Source organism: Microtus pennsylvanicus, chromosome 12, assembly GCF_037038515.1.
Source record: "Microtus pennsylvanicus isolate mMicPen1 chromosome 12, mMicPen1.hap1, whole genome shotgun sequence".
Classification (NCBI taxonomy): Eukaryota; Metazoa; Chordata; class Mammalia; order Rodentia; family Cricetidae; genus Microtus; species Microtus pennsylvanicus.
Window position 1 is genome coordinate 6,181,725 of NC_134590.1, and position 15,766 is coordinate 6,197,490.

Below are 15,766 nucleotides of genomic sequence, written 5' to 3' on the forward strand. Positions count from 1 at the left end.
CCAGGTTAAGAGGACACTCACTGCCCAGCTCAGTTTTACAACATTTACCTTTAACAAAACATAATTTAAAAAAATGAGGCAGAAAGAAGCAATCAGCCAAAATACCGGAGGAAACTGATTCCAGGTAAGACCCAGTGTCTAAGCCCTGCGCATACTCAGAACAGGAAGCAAGGGTGCATAGCCAAGATTTCACAGCAGCACTGTCTGCTTGCCACCAGAGAAGCCAACCAGGATGCTAGAAGCCAGAAAGAAAACCCTCCTCAATGGGTCAGTAGGTCACAGTGTGGCTTTTACCGGCACTGTTGGTAAACACGGCTAGACTCTCACAGTACCAGGCTGCTCATCCCATCCTCTGTACAGTTCTCACCCTGCCTAACCCATCGTCACCCTCCACCCAGGGGAGTCCAGGGTTACACCGGACATGAATCTACCATCCAGGACAGCAATCAGAACTTTGGAGATTATTATCTGGAGCACAAACTGGGCAAAGTTCACAGGAGATTTCAGTCAAAGGTGTGTGTATATATATATATGTGTGTGTGTGTGTGTGTATGAAAGATACATCGCTATTGGTTTCCACAGTGGATTTGGGGTTTGTTCTCAAGAAGTGAATTTTATCCCACTTACAATTAAGCTGGTGTTTTAAAAAATACTTCATACTCACCTTACATAAAGCCCAAAGGTATTAGAGAGAAACTACCATGTTTTAAATTCAGGGCCCTCAGATGCTGAAATAAAAGTAACGATAGCAGTGTAGCTAAAAGTTAAGGAACCTGATTTTCTCATGCAGAGAGAATCACACACAACACACCAGTATCCTGTTTAGTGTGTTATTCCATGTAGCTCAAACAGTATTCAGTTCTCCCTAGTTCCCTAAGAAACATCTTCCACCACAAACCCACCTCCCCTCTGTGATAGGATGATATCTGTTATAGAGTTATTTTCAATGGCTCCACCTTCCACCTTGTCTAAGGCAGGGTCTCCAACAAATCTACAATGGCTCCAAGACAGAAGAGAATTCTAATGTTTTCTGGAGGTTGGGCACTCAGGAGAGATGGAAAGGGGAGTTTTACTACCAAGTTCTCTTGGAAGGTAAGACATATCCCCAGAGAGGATGAAGTAAGAACCCAGGAATTTAAAAGGAGGCTGAGAACCTCACGAGCCGTGGGGAGCTCTACACTTGTTGTCTAGTTCTTTCCTAATGTGAGCGATTCTGTACGCTGTATGACGCCCAGTTCAATACCAATATCACATCTTGCCCTCAAGTATAGAAAGCCCTTTATGCTCAAGGGCTAGTTTTGAGGTCTAATTAGAGTTGGGGAAGAGATTATATTGAATCTGCCTGTGCATCTTCCCAGAAACCAAGTAAAGCTTTTAAAAGTCACTGAAAATATCCCCAGAATTTTACTAATTTGTCTTATTTAGTAGAGTCAACAACATAAAACTTTTTACTTACAGACAAACAAATCTTTTACACCGCTTATATTTCAAGTACCTGGCCTGATTTACTCATCTTCTTTTTAAAGAATGGGATGAAGGCTAAAGCGGGAATAATATAAAATATGAAGAATGATATGCTGAAAACAGCAACGAATTGAGAGGCTTATTAAAATGAGTTGGAACAGATTACAATGGAGCTAGGGTCTCTATTACTAACTAATACTGGAAAACAGAGAGCCCCTAAGAAATCCGGAGTAACAATCTCTATTTGAGGGCTTACACAAGAAATGCTACTGAACTTAGTTTTTTAAATGAGAACATGCTGCTTGCTTCTTTCTGTCTAAAAGTAGATGGATACTTCCTCAAAAAGAAAGAAAGAAAGAAAACTACTCGTTCAAAAAGTCTAAAGCTGTCTATGTGTCACCGAAGAATCTCTATCGCTTTCTGGTAGCACAATATTTCTTGAAATCTTCCACATTCCAGTTGTCTAGGTAACTCGGCGACTGGCTAAAACACCACCCTAGGAAAGGCGAAGGTGGATCGCCAGAGCTGTACTAATTGCATCTGTTTGGAAGTCAGAAACACAGGATGTCTGCTTGTTGTGTCACACACACACACACACACACACACACACACACACACACACGAGCGCGCGCGCGCGCCAACACGCACACACAAGCTCATGCACACACTCATGTACACAGGCTCACACACAGAGGCACAATCACTGAAACAGCGTGGGTCGCAGCAGCCCCCTCCCTGTCCCTGTAGCCTGAAGCTGCGACCCACCCGCCGGGTGGTTACTCCACCTCCCATCAGCAATCACATCACCTACCCTGCTGGGGACGAGGGGCCTATGCGGGATGACGACAGCTTCGATGTCCCAGGCTCCTAGGACTGACCAAAAGATGAGTTCAGGCCAGCGGGGTGTCCTTTACTTCCCACAGTCAGGGCAAGCGCAGAGCCCCATTCGCCGGGTCTGTGCGCCGCTGCTCTCGCAGGAGGAAGCCCCGGGTGGCCGCAGTGCCAGCCGCAGCTGCGCGGAAAGTTGGGGGGAACCCCCAGCCGTCGCTCTCTCGCTCTAGTCCTGTCCCCTCCGTAGCCTCGCGGCCCCGCGGGCCTACGATCTCCTCCCGAGTCCCACTGGCTTTCTTTCACCCGGGTTGAGTTGCCACATGCACTTGAGAAATCCTAGCAGTTGCGCAAATAGTCCAGAAGTTAGAAAGAGTGATTGTGTGTGAATGTGTAAATATACAGTACAAGAGGCTGGAACAACTGAGTGGGGCCAGCCCGCAGACGCAGCCGGGTTTCGGGTTTCAGTTGGCAGCTGGCGGCTTCAGAGGACCAGAGCGGCACTGGTGGGGTGGCGGGAGCCCCGCCCTGCACGCCAGCTTCACCTCCCCTCCTGAGCCCTGCTGGGAGCCCCACCAGCCACCACCCGCCTGCCCTGGCCCTCTGCAGTTGGCAGCGTTCCTGCCAAGCCAAGTGCAACAGGAGTGTTGGTCACAGATTCTGTGGGTGATGGCCGTGAGTGAGGGGCTCAGGAATACATGGCTCTCACTCTCGGGTTTCCTCACCAAGACCCGCATACTGGTTACAGGCACTGCCACTGCCTCGCCTCTGCAAGGTCTTCTTTCTTTAGCCTAAATCTTTATTCCTAGATATGCAAAGATATGCATATTTACACGAGTCTCCTCTTGTCAGGCGTTCAGAGAAATGCTAAGTATAATGAAAGGCCCTGCCACGCTTTTAGAGGTCTCAGAATCATGCCCCGAGAAAGAGAACACAGCAGCAAATAGGTTCCTGATGTTGTGTCCCCCACCCCCAAAATCCTTCCCACCGCTCACCCACTGTCTCACACACACACAAAGCCGATTCAGATTAGGAGTTGGGAGCTCACTCTCCACTTTGTTAAAGTCTCTTGTTTTCGATTGTTTAGAACGCTCACCAGGTCATTAGGGGGGTCCAGGTACGTTCTCGGGTTGACAAACACGTCAAAGGAAAGCACGGGTGGACACTAATAGGTGTTTCCTCTTGGTTGCCCTCAGGTTTCCATGGGAAATAATGAATCTGCTCCATCCCAGGCTGAGGTCCCACTAGAAAATTTATTTTTCTGGCCGGAGAAGCCTCAGCCCTTTGATGAATCAAATTAAGTTCTGAAGGTTGGGGGGACAATCTCTTTTTGCCATTTCCTTTAAAGTGTGTGTAGAATTCAGGAGGCCTGTGTTCTAATTGGTGGGAACAAACGACCTTCATCAACTCACAAAGCCTGGCTTGTTGTAATGCCACACTGTCACCCTGGCAAGTGACAGCCCACGGGCAGTTTTAGATGGGAGCGGCAAAACAATGAAATTAACCAAAATGAAATCTGTGCACATTTCATGGCCTAGAAGCCTCCGGAAGTGTCAGCTGGTATGATTCAAGACGGTGACATTTCAAAAAGGCACGAAGGCTATTATGTTGGGCGCCTACCTTGGGATATAACAAATGCTACCACAGCAATTTAGATCCAAGGTGATACAAAATTGAACCCGGGGCGGTTGCTGTGCAGTCCCCAGCCTGAAAGATTAAGACACATCCCATCCTTGTGGCCAAGGCCTTCTGCCTTCATGCCTCTGACTCCACCTTCTCCATTTGACACCACCTCACCAGCGAGTGTGATGTACAGGGATCTTAGTCTAGAGAAGACACAGAAAGAGGGGAAGGTTGTCATGGAAATAGTCGTTGGGATGAAGGAAGATTTGCATCACTAACACAGACCACAGGCTCTCCTGCAGAAAGAGAAGGGCCTTGCTGAAGCTTGTTGGGATTTAGAAGTCTGAGGACTACTGAGAACTCAAGAACAATGGCAATGGGTTTCTGATCCTACTGCACGCACTGGCTTTGTGGGAGCCTAGGCAGTTTGGATGCTCAACTTACTAGACCTGGATGGAGGTGGGGGTTCCTTGGACTTCCCACAGGACAGGGAACACTGATTGCTTTTCGGGCTGGGGGGAGACTTAATTGGGGGAGGGGGAGGGAAATGGGAGGCGGTGGCGGGGAAGAGACAGAAATCTTTAATAAATAAATAAATTAATTAAAAAAAAAGAAGTCTGTGACAAGGGAGTAAAGGTTGAACTAGAAAGCAAGAGTCGCTCACTGGATTCTGGCTGGGTTGTTCTCCCCCTGAGGGTCAGCTGAGTTGGAACACAACTCTCCTATACCCTGTAAAAACTTTAAGAAAGTGATAAATTCTGAAGCTAGTGGAGAGACACCTTATTCTCACCAGAACAGGAGGTTAACACGGCTCCCACAGACCTCTGGAAAATGATGTCTCTCCTTCATCTCCAGGCTTTCTGCTGAGACTTTGCCCAAAGGGTCATTTGAACTAAATGTGTCAAATCAACTTTAATTCCAGGTGGGAAGCACATTTTCAACAAACTCTACAAGAGCCAGAATTGGTTCAGAGGAACAAACTGACTTTCTAAGAATCCTGGGTCCTATAATATATCTTCTGAAGAATAGCTAGGAAAAGGACACAAGCTCTCAGGAAGAACTTGAAGGGATACATTGTAATCATGAAGAGTATAGAATGCCTTCACCATTAGAGAGCTCTCCAGAGACTAGAAATCAAATAGAGTGCAAAAGAAAGAAGATAAGGGCCTCACAGCTTGCCCAGGTGTTAGTCAAGGTAAGGAACACAAAGCCCCCTGGACACTACTCCTGCTCGGTCATTCTTTTGGAATTTAGTTAAGAGAAACTGAAAACCATTTGTAAAATCGATTGGTCTGATGTTTCAATATATGAGTCAAATGTTACTATTGAACAAGTGTGGAATAAAATGATTTCTACTCATTTAAAGATTGCCCTTTCCCAGCAGAGTCCCTGCCAGATTCCTCGGAGCCCTGAGCATAGAGTCAGCCATTGTGGGGCCGCCCCGTTCTTCATTAATGTCACTGACTGGGTTCTTTAATTATATTTTCTTTTAGGAAAACATAAATTCCTAAGAGGGCAAAACACACAGTAACAAAACAGAACAGTCAAGAGTTGCCAAGCTCCTTGCATTTCCTATGGGCTCCCACCAACAGCGCAGAACTTGTGTGGGTGCTGTGTGCATCAACATCGAGTGTCGGAATGGAGCTAGGCAGCTGAACTCTATAGCGTGGCCATTTCTGAATGCCTGGTTTGGTTTTATCTTTTTGTTTACCTTTGGAAATTCTATCCCAAAGTACAGCTTTGTCTTAGTTAAGTGAAATGGTGTATAAACTATAAACTCAAAACATTTTGTTTTTACTATAGATGATGAGACCGAGAACAACCAGAAGCATCTGGAAGAGTCCATAGCAGAGAGAGAAAGTAGCGGACTGAACATGGTCAGCAGATGGGACATGGCCAAGGCTGTCTGTGAGAGAAAGGAGAATAGCAGGGGACAGAGAACAGAGAAAGCAGTGGAACAGAAGAGGAGAGCGAGGGACAGAAGGAGAGAGAGAGTACAGCAGGATTATTAGTAGAACGAGTAGCTGGGGAGGGAAGCCCTGGGAACTGGAAGGAGTTTGGGGTACAGAGCAGGTAAGAAGGTATTAGCAAGGACTTTGAAATGAGTAACAGGTACTTGTGGTACTGAGAGAACTTGGAAGCCCAGCATGAGCTTTGATATGGTAATAGTCGCTAAGCCATATGTTCCTTCTGCTGGAGATAAGGAAAATGGAGAAGCAGCTTCACAAGTTCCTGAGAATTGCTGGCTTTTATCCAACGGCCTGAAATCAGCCTAGAGTCCAGGTTTCTGGATATATGAACTGCCTTGTTGAGTTTGGAGAATTGGAGTTTCCTTTAGACCTAACACTGGAAAGACATTGAAGGACCACACTCTGTATCAGAAGACATTGAGTCACATGATTCAGGTGGAGGGGGTACTGTTGTCTCAATGGGCAGAATAAATCCAGCTCCATCTCCGGTAGAAATGTAATAATGAAGAGAAGGAGTAAGAAGAGCACAGAAGGAGAATCTCCTGTGGTGTCCTTTCCATCTCTGATCCACTATAAATCAGATCAGTTATCAATCAGATCAGCTATCAATCAGATCAGCTATCAAGCAGAGTAGCTATCAATCAGATTGGTTATCAATCAGATCAGCTATAGTCGATGGCTTAAAAGAAAAAATTCAATGTCATTTAGATCCTGAAGTGGCACAGTGTCAGTCATTGGCACACACTCATAAATTGACGTAACTTTGGTGGGAGAAGAAGTCAGATTCCCTGCCTCCCTTACCTCCAGAGTAAACAGTACAAGAAATCCTCAGTGATAAATAGCTACACTTATTCTAATTAAAAGTTAGTCCAACCCCTGGGATTTGGAATGTATAGAGCTGCATAAAAGAAAGAATAAAGAATATCCATGCCTTTCACATTTATACATAAATATTACTGTGTTGAATGTATATAATCTTTTAAAACTCTCGAGTGTATGCCTAGCTTATCTAGTTGTCTGGGTGATGTTATAAACCAAGAAGGCTCCAAATTCCACTAACAGTTTTAAATTTCAGTTAAAACTGTTTTCCTTGATGCCTTTAAATCCTAAATTCAGGAGGGGGAGATGGCTCAGCAGCTAAGGGCACTTGTTTCTCTTCCAGAGGACAAGAGTTCATCTCCCAGCACCCCCACCCTCGGATGTGGCTCACTACCACCTGTAATCCCAGCTCCGGGGCATCTAATGCCTATGGTCCCTCCATAGGCACACGCTCCTGTGGTATGCAATCACACAGACAAGTAAAGTAAAATAATATATAAATAACCCTAGATTCAGAAACCTACCAGATTCTGTCAACGAAATAATCCCTTCCTTTCAGGTTTAGCATGTTTCCTTTAGCTCAGTCCCTGATGGTTCTGCTTTATACTTGTGTGTTGTTTCTAAATATCTCATTATTGTAGAGTTCCTTTGTGTTTGTTCAGTCACAAAGTTTCTAAGACAGACTTTATTTCTATCTGGACTTTATATAGCCTCTCTTCTGTACTTACCCATGAGTGAAGGCAGGTGTGGACATAAATATATGCGCACATATGTAAGTGCATGCACACACAGAAACAAATGCACATACATGTTTACACACATAAACACATGTATGGATGCACATGCACACATGCATGCACACACTATGCACATTCAAATCACATGCACACCCATAAAGTCAAACAGTTCCTTAGACATGTGTCTTTTCTCTTGTGGTCACAGCTATGAATATAAAACTGAGAACATTTAGCAACTCAGTTTTATTTGAGTATATTCTAATCCTTGTAATCTCTCCAGACAATCCTCAGTCATCTTTATTTCATATTTAAGCTTTATAAATAATGGATATACTTTCTGCCTCCAATTTTTTCCCATTCCTCTGTATTGCCTGCTTTATCTATCCTCAGATAACTTGAAAATTAGTGAGAAGAATGAACCACAGTTCATTGTGGATTCATGGAGTCAAGATACAATAAGCCAAATGCAATAAGATCAGACTGCTAAGGGCTCAGATGCTGGCCCTAATGGACTGAATACTTGATGCAACATTGTCTCCCAGGTTTCAGCTATAAATGATACTTTGGGCTAAGGTCATTGCTTTACACCATATAAACCAAACTATCAAGGAGACATCTTTATTTATTGTTACAGGCTACATATTTATCTGCCATAAAGCACTTTTAGTTGTTGTTTTTTGAGACAGGGTTTCTCTGTGTAGCTATGGCTGTCCTGGAACTCACAGAGATCCGCCTTTCTCTGTTTCCTGAGCGCTGGGATTAAAGGTGTGTGCCACCACTGCCCAGCAAACAAAACACTTTTTAAGAGGGGCTAAGAAAAATAAAAAGTAAGCAGATCTGAGTAGCTCATTCAAACACACAAGTAAAGGAAATAATAAAATGTTAAGAACATTCCCTGTAATTTTAAAACTGCTTTCCCACAGTGAAGGACACCTAAAGAAAAGTTGATTCTTGTTTACATTTTTGCAAAAGGAAGGAAGGCATTGTATTGTTCCTTCTCCCATAAGCTAATGAAGGCAGAGGTAAGTCTTGGGCTAAGGCTATCCAAGCAGTAGTCCAGGCTTCTTTTCACTAAGGAGGCAGTGGCAACGTCTCCCTTTGCAAAGGATGGCACAATGTCCCTCTCATATGTTACTTGAATTACCCAAGTACTTGACAACAACTGTTATTCTCTAATGAAGAGGGATATTATTGTCCTCATAAAGACCAATTTTAAATCTTATTAAAGGTATTAATGTGAATGTCTTATCCTATCCAATCTTTTATTCAAGTTTTGCACAAAGTTGAACGGATCGCCTTCCATTTCCTCTGTTAGCAGGACTAATGAACAACGAATTGGTCAAAAAGCAGAGATATCAGTCGGGGGAACAGCAGTGGTTTTGAAAATTCAGGAAAATGAGTATTACATTTTGGATCTTAAAACTAACATTTGGCAGTGAAACTAAAAAGATAATAATAATAATAACTTGTTTATTAAAAACAGAAAAGATAATCCAAGATTATTGCTGCTGTAAGGACCAGCCTTTAGCAGCTCAGGGACTGAGGGGGACTTAAAGCTCTATTTTAAATCCTCAGGGGACATACGAATTCATCAACAGTTTTTATAATACAGAGATGAGAGCAGAAATGGGTACAAAGAATTAATCATCACCTTTGATCACTAACTGACCCTAGAAAGAAAGGTGCATCAGCCAGCAATGGCCAGGTTGACGCTGTTTTGTTCCCTGACCTCAGCGAGTCTTTTGTTCAACTGCTAAAGGTGTGTCTTTCCTTTTCTTAATTTTTTTTTATTAATTCTATTGAGCTATACATTTTTCTCTGTTCCTTGCCCTTCCTCTCCTCTTCCCTTCAACCCTTTCCCATGGTCCCCATGATCCCAGTTTACTCAGGAGATCTTGTCTTTTTCTACTTCCCATGTAGATTAGATTTATTTATGTCTCTCTTAAGGTCCTCATTGTTTTCTAGGTTGGGGTTGTGAATTGTAGGCTGGTTTTCTTTGCTTTATGTTTAAAAGCCACTTATGAGTAACTACATATGATATTTGTCTTTCTGTGTCTGGGATACCTCATTCAATATAATGTTTTCTAGATCCATCCATTTGCCTGCAAATTTCAAGATGTCTTCATTTTTTCTGCTGTTTAGTACTCCATTGTGTAAATGTACTACATTTTCCTTATCCATTCTTTGGTGGAGGGGCATTTGGGTTGTTTCCAGGTTCTGGCTATGACAAACAATGCTGCTATGAACATGTTGAGCACATGTCCTTGTGGCATGATTGAGCATCCTTTGGGTATATACCCAAAAGTTACAGTATTGTTGGGTCTTGAGAAAGGTTGCTTCCTAATTTTCTGAGAAATTGTCATACTGAAATCCAAAGCAGCTGTACCAGTTTACACTCCCACCAGCAATGCAGAAGTGTTTTCCTTTCCCCACAACCTCTCCAGCATAAGCTGTCATCAGTGTTTTTGATCTTGGTCACTCTTGCAGGTGTAAGATGGAATCTCAGAGTTGTTTTAATTTGCATCTATCTGATGGCTAAGGATGTTGAACATTTCCTTACATGTCTTTCAGCCATTTTACATTCCTCTGTTGAGAGTTCTCTGTTTAGGTCTGTACCCCATTTTTAATGGGTTATTTGTTCTTTTGATGACCAATTTCTTGAGTTCTTTGTATATTTTGGAGATCAGCTGTCTGTCCGATGTGGGGTTGGTGAAGATCTTTTCCCATTCTGTAGGCTGCCGTTTTGTCCTGTTGGCCATGTCCTTTGCTTTACAGAAGCTTTTCAGTTTCAGGAGGTCCCATTTATTAATTCTTTCTCTCAGTGTCTGTGTTACTGGGGTTATATTTAGGAAGTGGTCTCCTGTGCCAAGGCATTGGTTCAGGCCTGAGGCAGCAACCTCCACAAAAGTGTGTCATTCTAAACTTTAAATTCCCCCCCCCCCCCCGTCCAAGATTTTCTACTTCAAAGCCATTAACAAAACACCTTAACCAAACCTTACTCACAATCTACATATTTAAATTCTTTCTAAGGGTGGTGGTTCAATCACTAATCTGCTCCAGCAGCAATGCTTGGGAAAAAAAATCAATCACTTATTGTAAGTACCTATAACATTGCCCAGTGAAGGACTAGAAACTCTTTGAGCATTTTCATACAATCTATAGATTATGGGGTGTGTGGTACCATGAAGACAACATTCAGAGATATGCTTCATAATAGCATGAGGTCCTTAGGAGACACAGTCTTCATTCTAGGGGCTTTGCCTCTCCAAGGCTCACTCAGGCCTGGCTTTGCCAATAGGCCAGGAGCGCTCCATGAGTTCCAATGCTGCCCGCTGCTGGTCCCCTCGAATGGCCTCTAACAAAGGATGGCTATCTAAAGATTACAACTGGGGGTCATGAGCGCCTCAATATTTATTGAATTAAATTATTGTAACAAATATTCTGGAAAGTCAGATTTAAAAAATATAAATGTTGGTACATTTTTAAAATCACCTCCTAGATTTCCCAGGACTATTTCTAGAGGAGAATAATCAAAGGAGGTGGCTCCAGATGTGGGCTCCTGGACCAGGAACAGAAGGAGAACCACAGCTCTATCGCTTCTGTTCTGAAGTTTATGGTTGAAAATGCTTATCCTGCAAAGTTGAAAGACTAAACGGAGGGTTGTGTTGACAAACTGGGATTCATATTGAGGTGACAAGTGGAAGAGTTTCTAAATGCTAAGCAGACTGCCCTAGGTGTCCTCAGAGGTAGGCTTTTGTCCTTGTGTATTTATATGAAAGAAATATTGGGGGGAAAGAGCCTTGTAAGTGACAGTAATGGAATCCCAAGAGATGGAAACCGAATCACCAGGGCTTCAGTTGGAGACACTGATGAATATTTAGGAAGGGATGCTCAGCTGCAGGACTTGGGAGAGCGGCCCCTGAACCTCCCATGGGCAGCACAGTAGAGATGACCCTGTGGTCCAGGTGTGGGAGAGCCAATCCTGAGGATGTGAAAGGAGGAGAACTGGCCCCGCCCCTTCCTCATTGCTACAAGGGGTAAACTAGCCAGGAGGATGCTGGAGAGCTCACCTGGATGGTAAGAACAGGGCAGAGCTGGTGGGCTGACCAACCCTGCAACTACCCAGGCCCTGAACCAGGGTTATGAGCTGGCCCGCCCCATCATCCACCCCAACTATGATCTGCAGGAGCACGTGAAGGGGTCGGTCCTGCAGACCCAAAGTTATAGGATCTCCACGACACAAGGTAACAGCAGGATGTTCAAGAGGAGCTCCAGTGGGGGCCCAGCATCAATATTGTAGCAGAAGTCAGTGGCCTTGAGCCAGACCAAGGACTCTTTGCAATGAACACTTGCAAGTAAAGATACATGGATAAAAGGGTTTACTGTGTGACTCACTGTGTCACACTGCAGCTTCCATGATGACATTTTTTTTCTATTTTCCTTTTTTAATTTTCTTTTTTTTTCTCTTAAATTATATTTTATTTTGGGAGGGGCATTACAAGGGCAGAAGGCAGATACCAAGGGATGGGGGAAATGAATGGGATCCAGGTGCATGATGTGAAAGACACAAGAGTAAATAAAGAGAAACTTAAAAGAAAGGATGCTTTGGACCAGACTCTCTCACTCACTCCAGTGTTCTCTGGCGGCAACCTTGTGGAAGAATTTTTTCAAGTCTATTCAGAAAGCCATAACCAAATAAACAAACAGAGAGAGCCCAGTCAAATAATTTAAGATAGGTGTGGGGCAAACTCTCCTCCCTGGGGGGAGAATGGCGCAGAGCTCAGCACTGTAACAGCATCAGCAGAAACAGCGAGATGGGGTCCAACGGTCACTTACAGGTTCATGTCTGGGGCAAAATAAAGCCATCAGGTCAGAGGATAAACAGCAGAAATAAAATCTGTGTTGGGAATATACCAATAGCTCCAAAGGCAGGAGCTGTGATTCTGAAAGCTCAGGGAAGATGCGCAAAGGATTGGGATTTCCACTGATGCTATTGGTTACCCAGAGTCATGCCTACAGTCTGCAATCAAAGCCTTCACAAACATCTCTGATTAACATAAATTCCATATAAATCCCTGACTAAATTCCTTGAAACTGTTGTAGATAGTCAAGGATCAAGTGTTCCACAGGAACTGAGAATTCAGGAGGGTATAATTAAGGCCAATGTATTTGGTTTCAAAAGAAAGGATATTGAAAGAGTAAGAAAATTCAGGAAGTAGCTAGCTGTTGTGGACATGGACGATTTCCTTTATACAGTCAAAAATCTCTTGTCACCTCTGAAATGCAAGACTGCACTGTGAAGTCAAATCTCGTGTTATCTGTCCCCTTATGAAATTTACATTCAGTCACTAAAATGGGTGAATTAAAGAACTTTGTGTAGCTTTCCAGTCATCATGAAACTTTAAAATGAAATGGAATTATTTATTTAAAATACTACAGTTAAAAAGATTTGCATGTGGTCTATATTTTGTGGTGTTTGCTATAACACCATTGGTCATCCCCGAGCTAAAAGAAGTCAAAAGTTATTTACTATAGAAAGCGCTTCTGAATTATTCATTAGCTAAGGCATCAGTATTCAGAGCTTGGAGGAATAATACATACGCAGATCCATTCTTCCTTCTATTTTATTGTGCTCCAATTGCAACTGTAGTATAGATAAATCAGCATGGATGCCGTCTTTCTCATGGGAAGAGAACAATGCTGTCAGATGAGCTGATGATATCAGGGGGACCTGCTCTGTCATCTCCCAGTTATCAGACAGACACCCTAGGAAGAAGCCATACATAAGACCCATGTTTCCCCCTCCTGTGTCCAATGCCTGTGGTCCTGGCCTGAGGATACAGGAAAGAGGAGGAACCGCACAGCAGCTTTGTCTGAGAACAAAAACATCAGGATCTAATAGAAACTGACTCAAACTGCCCCTCTTCGTATGGAATGACGAAAAGGCAAACTGCTATTGATTTCACCGAGTTTTTTAGTCCTTTTATGTTTTATCAATCAGAAGGGTTGATGTAACTCATATGTAAGGATTCATTTTTTTTGACATGAAAACAGTTCTCTTTCTAGCACTCTAGAGGCTGAGGCAGGAGGATGGAGATGTTGGGGCCAATCTAAACTACACAGCAATGCTCAGTTTCCAGAAACAATCAAAGAATCAAACACTTAAGAGTCCCCCCAAATCGAGGAAGGACTTGGGGCTTTTGTCTTATAACCCACCTCTTCTTTGAGCTGGCATGTGCCTCAAAGGTAGAAGCATGCTGTGTTTGTGGGGGGGCAACATCTTTGATTTCAACTGTTCTCCAACAAGCACGACCAGTATTAATTCATTACAGGGTTCACTGTGGAGCTGTCATGGTCACAGCAAGTTCTACAGCTGAAATATCCTTTTACTATTAATCTCCCAACAGGGACGTGAGAGAAGTGTGCATAGGAGATTTCTTATGAAGAATAACACTGTTGAGCTTGTTTCAAAATAGCTGAATCATTATCGCTGCCATTAATGGGACTCATTAAAATGGCTGCCATTAGTCTTTCTAGGTGGTTCCACCATAATTCAATTTTAATTAACTTGATCATTATTTTTAACAATGCTAATAAACAAGCTATGCTACACCCTTAGTCTAACCTTGGCTCTTTCAGCACAGAATTTAGAGATTTAGACCTTTTCCTTCGTCTCTTTTTAAAATTGTTATAGTGATACTGAACAAATTATGTTATTAAATTCCAGTAATTACTGTTTTTGCTAACTAGTCTTTTCTTAGAAACCTTCAATATTTTTATGTTCCAAGTGGGTTTTAACTACCCTCCTGCTGCCGCCAGCTTTATAATACAGCAACCAAGAGCTCTGGTATGAATAATGCATACATTGTTTACATAATACAAATAGATAGGGTCAAGAATTTTGTAATATATTCATGGATGGCAAGCATTTGTATTCCTTTGGAACAAGGGGATCATTTTAAACAGAAGAGCTAAGATCTCAATTCGATGTGCGATAGAATCTGGGTGTTACTATGAATGCTATCAAACTTTGAAATTGTGTATACCAAAAGCCAAAATGTCATCACTACAGAGTATCTCCTAGAAATGCTTTCCAGCCTCATTTTTCTAAACACATCATGGATAGACTGTGGGGATTTCTTTTGTCCTTCATTTTTGTTAATTTTTTTGCAACAATGAAGTCATTTTTCACATCATTATTGTCCAACATAGCAATGTTTTGATCAAAGGCGGACCATATATGAACCCATATATGTGGTTCACATATACCACATAGTCTAATTATATAGTACACTGAGCTATGTAGCTTGGTGTAAACCCATCTAAGATATTCACACAATGATCAAATAATAACATATTTCTCAGAATATGTATCTAATGCTGAGAAATGTATGACTAAACATGTATATATATGTATGTATATACATATATTTTCTGCTTAACAGCATAGGTAGTAATCATAAGATTAATCTTTCTTGGTTTTTATACATTGGTATTCTCCCTACCAGAGATTTTCTCTCCATGTGTTCAAGCCCATGTTCCCATGTTCCACCATCTACATTGTGTTTCTTCAGTTGACGAAACCCACTAGACTCATAAGCTACCATGGAAGATTGCTTCAAACTTGAACTTTTGATTGCATGTGAACTGAGAAGCATTGCATCTGGCATATAGAACACATTTTATTAGAGAGTTATCATACTCCTATCATTAATCCATAGGGAATTTTCCATAGTTCCTACCACCTTGACTCATAGAAAGTGTCCATTTTGTTTGTTTTCAAGACGCTCTGAAGACTGGACTTTCTTGAGTTTACACCATATGATATTATAAAAGGAAAATTTCATTGATCATACAAAGTCCAATATGATCAACATAGTCCATATAAACATTTGTGGCAAGTGCTACAGAAACAGATTTCAGACAAAAGTCTTAAAGATTTTGTTTAGGAAGCTTATATATTCAGTCAGAGATAGTTCTGTTAATTGAAGAAATAAAAATCGTCCCTGCGGTATTAGTTTCATTTCCTATTGCTATGGCAACACACCCTGACGAAACTCAATTTAGGGGAGAAAAAGATTTAAGTCACAGTTCCAGGCTCTGGTCCATCATAGCAGGGAAGTTGCAGGGGCAGGGAACTGACCACTTCACACCCGTATTCACAACCAAGAGCAACAGATGGATGCCTGCTTATGCTTACTTCATTCTGCCCAGTGCTCCACAGTTCAGAATCCCCTGCATAGAGAATGGTGCTGCCTATTGTGGGCAATTCTTCCAACCTCAATTAACAACCAAGACACATGCCCATAGAACAAGCTGATCTGT

The 15,766-nt window shown here is 42.5% G+C and overlaps 1 protein-coding gene across 1 annotated transcript in view; it reads right to left on the reverse strand.

Annotated features, from left to right (window-relative positions):
* The window catches only part of Arhgap24 (Rho GTPase activating protein 24), a 391,351-nt gene extending 388,557 nt beyond the window's left edge, over positions 1–2,794 (reverse strand). Inside the window, exon 1 of the mRNA XM_075942976.1 lies at positions 2,276–2,794. The gene's annotated coding sequence lies outside the window, so the exon portion shown is untranslated. The remainder of the gene's footprint in view (positions 1–2,275) is intronic.
* Positions 2,795–15,766: the final 12,972 nt, after the last annotated feature.